This window comes from Pan paniscus, chromosome 10, assembly GCF_029289425.2.
Source record: "Pan paniscus chromosome 10, NHGRI_mPanPan1-v2.0_pri, whole genome shotgun sequence".
In the NCBI taxonomy this organism is placed as follows: domain Eukaryota; kingdom Metazoa; phylum Chordata; class Mammalia; order Primates; family Hominidae; genus Pan; species Pan paniscus.
In genome coordinates this window covers 109,957,313-109,970,190 of record NC_073259.2, presented here as the reverse complement: position 1 = coordinate 109,970,190, position 12,878 = coordinate 109,957,313, and the positions used below count along the sequence as shown (strand labels likewise).

The window sequence follows — 12,878 nt, the reverse complement described above, 5'->3', positions numbered from 1 at the left end:
AATCCCAGCACTTTGGGAGGCTGAGGCGGGCGGATCACCTGAGGTCAGAAGTTCGAGACCAGCCTGACCAACATGGAGAAGCCTCATCTCTACTAAAAATACAAAATTAGCCGGCCATGGTGGCACATGCCTGTAACCCCAGCTACTCAGGAGGCCGAAGCAGGAGAATCACTTGAACCCGGGAGGCGGAGGTTGCGGTGAGCCGAGATCACACCATTGCACTCCAGCCTAGGCAACAACAGTGAAACTCTGTCTCAAAAAAAAAAAAAGAAAAAGAAAACTGAACAATATTATTGATCTCTAGGAATACTTTATGGAAATAATAGGGTATCTAGGGTATATTAATTGTGGTAAATTATTTTAACAAAAAAGGGTTTCTGTAAAACATTTTTCAGGTACAGTCTTTCAATTAATTAAATGAGTTGGAAAATACTGTTTGACATGTTCTTTTTTTTTATTTTTTAGAGACAGGGTTTTGCTATGTTACCCAGGCTGGTTTTGAAGTCCTGAGCTCAAGCAATCCTCTTGCCTCAACCTCCGAAAGTGCTGGGATTACAGGTGTAAGCCACCATGTCTGGCCAACATGTTCTATTTTCTATTAGTGCCAAGCTTTAATTTTTTTCATTTTCAGGCTGCTCACTTTAAAACTGATGGCAAAAGAGCTCCCAACATGAAACAACTTGAACTTATTTTGAGTGTTTCTACATTTGTAAACAGCTCTGAAATTTAAGTATTAAAAAACCGATCACGTTGAAAATGATGCACTTGTAAGTGTTTGAAGAATTCCACAAGGAGCCTGTGTATGCAGAAAACAGGAATTTTTTAAGTTTTGCGAACACTTCGTATTTAAAGTGGAGTATAAAGAAGTTAATAGGGCCAGGCGCAGTGGCCCACGCCTGTAATCCCAGCACTTTCGGAGGTCGAGGTGGGTGGATCACCTGTGGTCAGGAGTTCGAGACCAGCCTGACCAACGTGATGAAATCCCATCTCTACTAAAAAATACAAAAATTAGCTAAGCATGGTGGTGGGTGCCTCTAATCCCAGCTACTCAGGAGGCTGAGGCAGGAGAATCGCTTGAACCCAGGAGGCAGAGGTTGCAGTGAGCCAAGATTGCGCCATTGCACTCCAGCCTGGGCGACAGAGCAAGACTCTGTCTCAAAAAAAAGAAAAAGAAGTTAATAGCCTCCCTTATGACCAGGCGCGGTGGTTCACACCTGTAATCCCAGCACTACGGGAGCCCGAGGCAGGTGGATCACGAGGTCAGGAGTTCAAGACCAGCCTGGCCAACATGGTGAAATCCCGTCTCTACTAAACATATAAAAAATTAGCCAGGCGCGGTGGCAGACGCCAGTAATCCCAGCTACTCCGGAGGCTGAGGCAGGAGAATCACTTGAACTCAGAGGGTGGAGGTTGCAGTGAGCCAAGATCGTGCCACTGTACTCCAGTCTGGGTGACAGAGTGAGACTCCTTCTCAAAAAACAAAAAAAAACAAAAAAACAAAAATAGCCTCCCTTACAGCAAATGCCTTTACTCCAAATTAATTCAATTTCAATGTCACTGGTATTGCAAGAACCTGAAGGGTTTAGAATTTAGGCTGGGTATAGTGGCTCATGCCTGTAATTCCAGGACTTCCGTGGGCCGAGGCGGGAAGATCACTTGAGCTCAGGAGTTTGAGACCAGCCTGGCCAACATGGTGAAACCCTGTTTCTACTAAAAATACAAAAATTAACTGGGCATGGTACAGCGTGCCTGTAATCCAAGCTACTCGGGAGACTGAGGCAGGAGAATCGCTTGAACCCAGGAGGTAGAGTTTGCAGTGAGCTGAGATCACGCCACAGCACTCCAGCCTGGGTGACAGAGCGAGACTCCGTCTCAAAAAAAAAAAAAAACCTGAAGGGTTTAGAATTTAGCATTACCACTTTTCCTACAATAACCATTTTTCACACTACAGGAATGTTGAGGTGGAGGATGCCCTTCTGAGCACAATGCTGAATGGGCAGAGAGACAGGAATGGGAACCAGTAATGGGGAAAAAAGCAGAGACAGCTCATAACCTTGGGCAGCACTTTTGCCACACAATTAACTCTGCCAGGGAAATCAGGCCTCCCTGCCTTGGCCTGAGGGTATAAAAAAGCAGGCACCAGGTGACTCATCCTAGAGTTCTTGTTACACAGGTCTGAGAATAATTCTGAACCTCAGACAGCCACATGCCAGGCATGGGAGCAAACACAGAGGAGAAGCGCTGGGAAGAAGGTTGTTTGCCTGTCTGTGGAGAAAGGGAAGGCAATGAAAGAATGAGGAGGATATTTAGGAAGATAGGGAGGTGGGGATATGAAGGTGCTCTAGGTGCTCTGACTGAAGAGAAGACCAGACTTGGGGACTCTGTCTATTGATGGCAAATTGAGACTATGTCAAAGGCCCAGGTGTGGAGTCCACATGACATCAAACACGTGATCTGAAAACTCGGAATTCCAGGGTCGTGTTTTATTCTTGCTTATCTGTACATTTAAAACCATACAGGTGGAGGCCAGGCACGGTAGCTCACACCTGTAATCCCAGCATTTTGGGAGGCCGAGGAGGATGGATCACTTGAGCTCAGGAGTTCGAAACCAGCCTGGGCAACATGGTGAAACCCTGGGCAACATGGTGAAACCCTGTCTCTACAAAAAATACAAAAATTGGCTGGGTGCGGTAGCTCATGCCTGTAATCCCAGCACTTTGGGAGGCTGAGACGGGTGGATCACTTCGGGTTAGGAGTTCAAGACCAGCCTGGCCAACATGGTGAAACCCCATCTCTACTAAAATATAAAAATTAGCCAGGCATAGTGGTGCATGCCTGTAATCCCAGCTACTCAGGAGGCTGAGGCAGGAGAATCATTTGAACCTGGGAGGTGGAGGTTGCAGTGAGCCAAGATCATGCCATTGCACTCCAGCCTAGGCAATAGAATGAGACTCTGTCTCAAAAATTAAAAAATAAATAAAAAATAAAATAAATACAAAAAGCCAGGCATGGCGGCACCTACCTGTAGTCTCAGCTACTCAGGAGGCTAAGGTGGAAAGATCACTTGAGCCCAGTAGGCAGAGGTTGCAGTGAGCCGAGATCATGTCACTGCCCTCCAGCCTGGGTGACAGAGTGAGACCTTATCTCAAAAATAAATTAATTAATTAATTAAAAAAAAATACAGGTGAAGGGAAGCTCAGAATATTTGGGACTAAGATTAAAATAAATAAGTAAATAAATAAAACTATACCGGTGGAACCAAAAGCACTTTGCAAATAGCCATTGAATGAATATCAGTACTGGCCAAAAAAAAAAAAAAAAAAACTGACCTAATCAACACCACTTACTGAGCATTGACTATGTACACACCAGGCACCATTAGGTGCTTACCATATATCATTTCATTTCATCTTTACAACCCTGAGGGGGGTCTATATCAACCCCATTTTACAAAGTAGGAAATTGGGTATTAGAGAGGCTATATAACTTGTTCAAGATCACAGAGCTACACAGAGGATTCCCTATCCCAATACAGATGTTTAACTCCCTGACTTCCCAGCCTCTCCTCTGCTTTAACAGCAGACAAGGAACTAAGCCATTAGGAGAATGATTGGGGGCGGGGAGCAAACACTAATATAGATGCTGGTCAGTGTTTAACAGCCAGCTCTGGAGGGTGCCTGGTTTGTGGCATTTGCCAACTTCCATGGTGAAAATACTCTCAACACGTTAAAATTCAGGCTACCAAAAGAACCAAAACAAAAAAACGAAATAAATAAATAAAAACAAAATTTGGGCTACCAAACGGCAGGTCATTGAACGTGGAGTTGGAAGAGAAGCACACAGTCCCTGCTCAGGAGCAGACACCAGCTAGCTCCAGCACGCCACGGGAATGAACCAGCATGGTGATGAGAAGACATCATTATGCCTTTGTTGTAGACCAGAAAGATGTAAACTAGGCAAGATCTTAGAAACTCCTCAAATGCTATAATTGTAAAACCTTTCTGCCAAATACTGCCATGGCAAATCTGATTATTTTTCAGGATGACTGAGGCTATAACACCCACCATCAATGCCTGAATATCAATAGCCCACATTCCTACACCTTTGCACTGCAACAGTACAATACAACAGTGTTGACACAACAAAAATTCATACCCAGTTGTTTGATTAAACACCCATCTTTTCAAAGTTTTTTTCTTTTAACTCCACAGATAGCTATAAAATTTACTCATTCATCAGCAAAATATTTGTTAGATACAATCTGAGTCACAAATTCCCAAATCTATCAGATAACAATTATCAATTTGTGATTTATTTACACTAAGTGTAGAATTCAAAGAGGTGAGGAAATAAAAAATACATAAAAATAATTTTTAAAAAATTCCACTAAGTGACAAAGCAGTACCAATTTACATTAGCTGAAATTTTGCTCAAGAATAGTTCATGAAAACTTTCCAAGAGGCAAATGAAAATGTGAACGTTTCAAAACTTTTAAGAACAATAGTGTTTGCCCATTACCATTTTAAAGATGAAAGAAGGCTGGGTGCACATTAGCTCACACCTGTAGTAATCCCAGCACTCTGAGAGGCCGAGGCAGGTGGATCACTTGAGGTTAGGGGCTCGAGACCAGCCTGGCCAACATGGTGAAACCCTATCTCTACTAAAAAAAAAAAAAAAAAAAAAAAATTAGCCTGGCATGGTGGTGGGTGCCTGTAATCCCAGCTACTCAGGAGGCTGAGGCATAAGAATCTCTTGAACCCAGGAGGTGGAGGTTGCAGTGAGCCGAGATCGCACCACTGCACACCAGCCTGGGCGACACAGCAAGACTCTGTCTCAAAAAAAAAATAAAAAATAAAATAAAAATGAAATAGCTCTTACCTCTCAATGAAAAATGTTCTTATGTCTTTCCATGTCTGATCTTATATATTAAGTAAATATTTTTTATTTTTGTTGGTTTGTTTTTTGCTTTTTTGGACAGCATACATAAGTAAATATTAAGTCACATATTCTGGTGATACTGGAATCCAGATAAGTAAACACTAAGAGGTAACCAAGAGACCCTGTGGGTAACCTCTTTTTATTTATTTATTTTTTTTAAGCTCAAGCTAAATGATTCCATCATGCAAGGGCAGAGGTAGTAGTATTTGGTTGGCCTAACTGTGCCTGGGTGCCTGATTCAGTAAACTGGAGAATGAGTGAGAGGCAAAACCAGTTGCTTCCCAGCCTGGCAGCAGTAGTCTCTCTACCCAGCTCCTACCACATCATTCTGCACCACACAGTTTCTGCAGTGCAGTGGGCCCTGCCCAGCTCCACCCACCACCTGATTTGCCTCCTTGCTAATAAGGCACTTTCTGGAAACTGTGAAGAGGACAAGGCCAGCAAATTGTTCATTTGCCTGTGGTTCAGAAGCTGTTGAGGCTGTTATGTGTACACAGTTATTTTAGGGGTAGGTTGTGCCTAGGAAATCCGTTTATGTCCACATTTCCTGTATTTACATTTCTGCAAGTTAAGCAGACTGTGGAAAATTCCAAGTCGTTTGTGTAACATCCTACTTCAAACTAATTTATGATGTTAAGCTAGTGAATAATCACTTGATACTGAAAGGAATGAAAACGATACAAAGAAAACATGCTGGATAATAGAAGACTTTCTGAAGCTTGGTCAAACTTTGTTCTTTAAGTTACTGGATACACAGGATTTAAATATTCCAAAGCCTAGAATTATGGTTTATTGGAGGAACTTAGATGCTAACAAAATGCAACATCATGTGTGTCTCCAGCCTGAAATTTATTAGATTGTTCCAAACTCATACACTAATTGCTTGGATGATTGATAGGGACTTAGAATCTTAAAAAAACATAATTCCCCAGTATAAAGAGAACATCATTTCCTTTATCTTTATAATATTTAAATATATTATTTAAAAGGGATAAGTACGGAATAAAAAGTCATACTACATTTTATTAGCTACTTTTAGTTACGAGAGCTAACTTTCTGGCAGCTTCACTTGGTGATGACTGTTTTAGAATGTGGGGGGCAGGCCGGGCGCAGTGGCTCACGCCTGTAATCCCAGCACTTTGGGAGGCCGAGGCGGGCGGATCACAAGGTCAAGAGATCGAGACCATCCTGGCCAACATGGTGAAACCCCGTCTCTATTAAAAGTATAAAAATTAGCTGGGCGTGGTGGCGGGCGCCTGTAGTCCCAGCTACTCGGAAGGCTGAGGCAGGAGAATCGCTTGAACCCGGGAAGTGGAGGTTGCAGTGAGCTGAGATCACGCCTTTGCACTCCAGCCTGGGTGACAGAGCAAGACGCCGACTCAAAAAAAAAAAAAAAAAAAAAATAGAATGGCGGGGGCACCCTTCAGCTATATCAACTATTCTGAAACTTAAAAAGAATTTCCTACTGACAAATACAAATACCTTGCTCTTTTCTCACTACCCACAAGCAATTTTGCCCTCTCTCCATCAGAGTTCCCTCTTGTTCACACATACAACACGTTTTTAAAGGATGTTTTGAAAAGACTGTAGAGAGGCAATTGTGGACCAGGGAGACCGTAAGGAAGCTATTTTAGCAGTTTGTCCAGAGTGCTTAGCCCAGTATGGTGATAAAGAGGGAGATGAACGTGGTTTGATTTGGAAAGTTATTTGAGGGGAATCTCTAGAAACCATCCCCACATGGACTCCAGTGGCTACAAGGACCAAAAAAAATAGGGCCGGGCTCGGTGGTTCTCACCTGTAATCCCAGCACTTTGGGAGGCCAAGGCAGGCAGATCACCTGAGGTCAGGAGTTTGATAGCAGCCTGGGCAACATGGTGAAACCCTGTCTCTACTAAAAAATACAAAAATTAGCCAGGCGTGGTGGCACATACCTGTAATCCCAGCTACTCGGGTGGCTGAGGCAGGAGAATCGCTTGAACCCAGGAGGCAGAGGTTACAGTGAGCCAAGATCGTGCCACTGCACTCCAGCCTGGCCGACAGAGTGAGGCTTCATCTCAAAAAATAAATAAAAATCAAAAAAGAAAAAAGAAAAAGAAAAAATTAGAAATGAACACTTCCTTAGCAACTACATTCCGCCAGGCACATCTTACTTGATCTTCACAACATTAGAAAGTACTCATTACTGGCATCTTTTTTTTTTTTTTTTTTTTTTTTTTTTTTGAGACAGAGTCTAACTCTTGTCATCCAGGCTGGAGTGTAGTGGCACGATCTCGGCTCACTGCAACCTCTGCCTCACAGGTTTAAGCAATTCTCGTGCCTCAGCCTCCCAAGTAGCTGGGATTACAGGCACCCACCACCATGCATGGCTAATTTTTGTATTTTTAGTAGAGATGGGGTTTCATCATGTTGGCCAGGCTGGTCTCAAACTCCTGACCTCAAGTGATCCACCTGCCTTGGCTTCCCAAAATGTGGGGATTACAGGCGTGAGCCACCACGTCCTGCTCACTATTGCCATCTTAAAGATGAGGAAACGGTCTTAGGAAACTAACTTGATCACAGAGTAAACAAGGAAGCCAAGCTGTGCATCTAGAACTCTCCAGTTTCCTTTTTTCCTGCCTTCTTTTCCTTCCTTCCTTTCCTTCCTTCCTTCCTTTCCTTCCTTCCTTCCTTCCTTTCCTTCCTTCCTTCCTTCCTTCCTTCCTTCCTTCCTTCTCTTCTCATCTCGTCTCATCTCATCTCTTTTCTTGTCTGAGTGGAGGTTTAATAGGGAAAAGAAAGAGAAAGGAAAACAGCTCTCTCACGAGAGGGGACTTCCAAGAGGAAAGAACCCTAGAACTCTCTAATTTCAATGGAAACAATTTAGGAACTCTTCTCTGCTGTGCTATATTACATTTCTTTAAAGTTGTTATCATTTTGATGTGAGTTTACATGTTGTACATTTCAATCAGGGGTGTATCAGCTATTTCTTCTGGAGCCAGCTATGGTGTCCTTGGCTCACAATAACTCTTCAATGCATGTTCTTGATGGAATGAAAGGCAATTACTGTGACGTAAAGAGGACTATGAAACTTTTTTTTAATTGAGATTGAGGCCAGGCACAGTGGCTCACACTTGTAATCCCAGCATTATGAGAGGCTGAGGTGGGAGGATCTCTTGAGCCCAGGAGTTCAAGACCAGCCCAGGCAATACAGTGAGATCCCGTCTCTACAAAAACACAAAATTAGCCAAGCATGGTGACATGTTCCTGTAGTTCTAGCTACTTGGGAGGCTGAGGTAGGAGGATCACTTGAGCCCGGAAGGCAGACGCTGCAGTGAGCTGAGATCATGCCACTGCAATCCAGTCTGGGCAACAGAGTGAGACCCTGTCCCCTGACCAAAAAAAAAAAAAATTGAGATGTTTGAAAGTCGTCAGCCCTGCATCAGTCAAGACTTTTGAGCAATACTCTAATGCCCTTTTAAAAGGAAAAATAGAAGAAAAATATTCATAATTTTACTTAATTCACTGAGAACAAAAGAATTTGTTGTACCCAAATGACAGGGAAAATTCAAATCAGAGGAGAAATTATATATTTACAGTAGACTCAGGATGAACAACACTCCATCCATCACCCTCAGTTAATTTTGGGGCTGCAAAAGTTTGGGATCTTCACTTTTCTTACTATGCTTTTCTTAGAATTAACTAATTTCATGTGTTTGTGAAATCAATATTCAATTATAAATGATCATCTCAAAAATAATACTTTTCGGCCAGGCACAGTGACTCATGCCTGTAATCCTAGCACTTCGGGAGGCTGAGGTGGGTGGATCGCCTGAGGTCAAGAGTTCGAGACCAGCCTAACCAACATGGTAAAACCCCGTCTCTACTAAAAAATACAAAAATTAGCCAGGCATGGTGGCGGACGCCTGTAATCCCAGCTACTCGGGAGGCTGAGTCAGGAGAATCACTTGAACCCAGGAGGAGGAGGCTGCAGTGAGCTGAGATCACACCATTGCACACCAGCCTGGGCAACAGAGCAAAAACTCTGTCTCAAAACAATAATAATAATAATACTTTTCTAGCTAAAGGTTTTAAATGGCATGCCTACCTTTTCATCTTTGTGACACTGTAGATTAGAAATACTACGAGGTTATAATCACTGCACTGTAAAAACTGATATGTCATTAACATCATGTCAGAATACGTGATTTTATGCACACAGCCCTCATTAACTGAGTATTTTTTATCCTGGTACTCATTGTTACGGCTGAACAGGAAAGCCAACATCACCACTGCCTGAAAATCTGTGTAGTTTCAGTAATCAAAAAAGTTGGTTTAAGCAAAAGTCATCAAAAATTAGGGCCAGGCACAGTGGCTCATGCCTGTAATCCCAGGACTTTGGGAGGCCAAGGCAGGCAGATCACTTGAGGTCAGGAGTTCGAGACCAGCCTGGCCAACATGGTGAAACCCCCGTCTCTACTAAAAAAACAAAAACAAAAAATTAGCTGTGCATGGTGGCACGTGCCTGTAGTCCCAGCTACTCAGGGGGTTGAGGCCAGAGAATCACTTGAGCCCAGGAGGCAGAGGTTGCAGCGAACCGAGATTGCAACACTGCACTCCAGCCTGGGTGACAGAGTGAGACTTCGTCTCAAAAAAAAAAAAAGAAAAGAAAAAAGTCTTCAGAACTTGTATGAATGAATACATACCACAAACATTTTATTTTAACTTAAAGTGTATCAATGTATATTCATTTGCCCACCTGTGGATGTAGACCAAAGCCGTTACAAGAGTATGGGTCCACTATGTCTTCTTGGCATATAAATCGCATCTACTCTGAATCATCTCATTTCCAATTTTGGTTTCTTTAAAGTGGAGGGAAGTTTTAAAAACACTTTTGAAGCAATTTGAATTCAGACTCCTTCCAGTTTTCCTTATACCAGTTTCCTAAATCTTTACAGCTGTCAGATAATTACTAAAAGGGCTACAAATTTTTTTTGGACAATTTGTCTCTTTTTAATCTTTCCAAAGCATTCAACCAATTTTTTCTTTTTTGAGACGGAGTTTCACTCTTGTCGCCCAGGCTGGAGTGCAATGGCACAATCTCAGCTCACAGCAACATCTGCCTCCCAGGTTCGAGTGACTCTCCTGCCTCAGCCTCCCGAGTAGCTGGGATTACAAGTGTGTGCCACCATGCCTGGCTAATTTTGTATTTTTAATAGAGAAGGGGTTTCACCATGTTGGCCAGGCTGGTATTGAACTCCTGACCTCAAGTGATCCGCCCACCTCAGCCTCCCAAAGCACTGGGATTCCAGGCATGAGCCACTGCATCCGGCCCAACCAAATTTTTTTAGAAATTACAATTCTCTTTTTGCCTACACAGATCAACAGTTAATATGTATTGCATTAAGTCACACAGTTACAATACAAAATACAACTGGCATGAACATAAATACAATTTGGGAATAAACACAATTGGCATTTGATGAGAATACAAAGACATGGGTAAGAGAAGCAAGTACCTATAGAGTGGCCCTCACAGGAGGGAGTTTTCAGAGGCCATTGGCTTCAGTCAGTGCATTTTTCAAAGAACAAATTCATCAGTTAACCCAGCAAGTTGATTAAGTTGAGGCTACTGAATAAAAGAGCTTCTGATATTACATTCACATATAAAGCGATCACTTCTAAAATTAGCTCCCAACCAAACATCCTTTCCTATCCAGACCAATGTGGACTGGCCCCTTGATAATACTAATAGCAAGTGCTTCTACATACTATGTTCCTCCACCAGGGTGTTAATGAGTTTTCTGTGAGTTCATGTTAATAATGAAGTACGTGCAATTATTAACCAATAGAGAAGCAGAGAGAAGTCAAGTAACCTGTCCAAAGTTCTACAGCTGGAACACATAATGGAGCCATACCCTAATCCAGGCTGTCTGTTCCAAAGCTGTTGCTCTTAATCATGCTATGTTCCCTCTCAGTATTATTATTAAATATTGTAAATAGTCAACAATGCAAGTCAAATCGACCACAAACTGGGACCGCAAATCTTCTGAAACACAAGGATTTCATCTCTAACTGTGCTGGAAAACAGAGCTGCAACCAAAGTCAATGAACAATGAGGTGCTGGCAGAATCAGTTAACAATTAAAGAGGAGGAAACTAACAAGGTTAATGAAACAGGACCATATGACACAAATTATCTTGTTCAACATTCAACCAATATTTACCAAGTGCCTGCAATGTGTCAGGCTCTATCACAAATGCTGTGGACAAACCCCAAATCTCTATCCTCATGGAGCATGTATTTTGTGTGAGACAGGTAATAAACAAGATCAATATCCTTACATATAGATTAAGAATGGCCACTGGGAGGCCGGACGCGGTGGCTCACACTTGTAATCCCAGCACTTTTTGAGGCCGAGGCGGGCAGATCACTTGAGGCCAGGAGTTCGAGACCAGCCTGGCCAACATAGTGAAACCCTGTCTCTACTAAAAATAAAAAAAATTAGCTGGGCATGGTGGCAGGCACTTGTAGTCCTGGCTACTCAGGAGGCTGACACAGGAGAATTGCTTGAACTGGGAGGCAGAGGCTGCAGTGAGCTGAGATCATGCCACTGCTCTCCAGCCTGGGCGACAGAGCAAAACTCTGTCAAAAAAAAAAAAAAAAATGTCCAGTGGGAAAATTGGAGTCTTCAGACATTTTTGCAAAAATGAACCTCTTCCTATCCCCCTTCAAAAGCTTAATGTGCTTCATGGGAAACCTGGTGTTAAACCATTCATAGACAACCTGCTCCTGGGGCAGGGTTTCGTAGTAGCAGAGCAGCTCCCTCCCTCGATTTGAGCTACTGAAAGTCAGCGCTTGACACAAGGGTTTATCAAAAACAAACAAAAAGAGAAGAAGGAAACTTTCTTTAAAGTTAAATGTGAAATGAAAGACTTACTATAATATAATCATAAAATTGTATTGGAAAAAGAATGCAAGGCTGGGCGTGGTGGCTCACGCCTGTAATCCCAGCACTTTGGGAGGCCAAGGCGGGAGTTCAAGACCAGCCTGACCAACATAGAGAAACCCCGTGTCTACTAAAAATACAAAATTAGCCGGGCGTGGTGGCACATGCCTCTAATCACAGCTACTCGGGAGGATGAGGTGGGAGAATCGCTTGAACCAGGTGGCAGGAGGTTGCAGTGGGCCGAGATTGCGCCATCGCACTCCAGCCTGGGCAACAAAAGCGAAACTCCAACTCAAAAAAAAAAAAAGCATTTTCTCTATAAAGATCAGCATCTGAAGATTTAACACACACTTGTCATAACCCAAAATTTGTGATTGTTACATAAATGCAAGTTAAAATCGTTATTTTCCTAATTTTTAGTATCATTTTTGAAGTTAAAGACCTGACCAAACTTCTTTTACTTCATTTACTCTGCAATTTTGTTCCTCCTTTTAAAGTGGCTTGATTCCAGGTGACCCAGTTTTCTGTCATCAACTACTGAGCAGAGATTATGGGGTCATGAGGTAGGACAATATGGGTGGCCAAAGGCCACAATCTATCCCACAAAACTGTATTCACACGGAAAGTGAGACGTGCTAATAAAGAGAAAAGCCAGGATCTAGAATCGGCAACACTGAAGAGTAAAGGATCACAGAATATCATGAGCAAGATATCATGGCAGGAGACACATGCCAAAAAGAAGATGGAAGACAGTGATCTATCAGCTGGAAAAAGTTAATAATTTGATAAGAAACTATAACAAGTTAAGCATGATTTGGCTTGAGAATGTGGGTGTGGCCGTGTGCAAATCTTTTTTTTTTTTTTTTTTTTTTGAGACAGGCTGTCACTCTGTCACCCAAGCTGGAGTGCAGCAGTGTGATCATAGATCACTGCAGCCTCAGACTCCAGGCTCAAGTGATCCTCCCACCTCAGGCTCCTGAGTAAGTGGGACTGTAGGTGCATCCTACCACGCTCA

At 42.7% G+C, this 12,878-nt stretch overlaps 1 protein-coding gene across 3 annotated transcripts in view; it reads right to left on the bottom strand.

The window, feature by feature from the left end:
* The window catches only part of DRAM1 (DNA damage regulated autophagy modulator 1), a 50,003-nt gene that overhangs the window by 26,692 nt on the left and 10,433 nt on the right, over positions 1-12,878 (bottom strand). The window contains exon 2 of one of the 3 annotated variants that reach the window (XR_010108951.1): positions 6,870-6,991. The exons of the other annotated variants lie outside the window; for them this stretch is intronic. The gene's annotated coding sequence lies outside the window, so the exon portion shown is untranslated. The remainder of the gene's footprint in view (positions 1-6,869; positions 6,992-12,878) is intronic. 3 annotated transcript variants of the gene reach the window in all.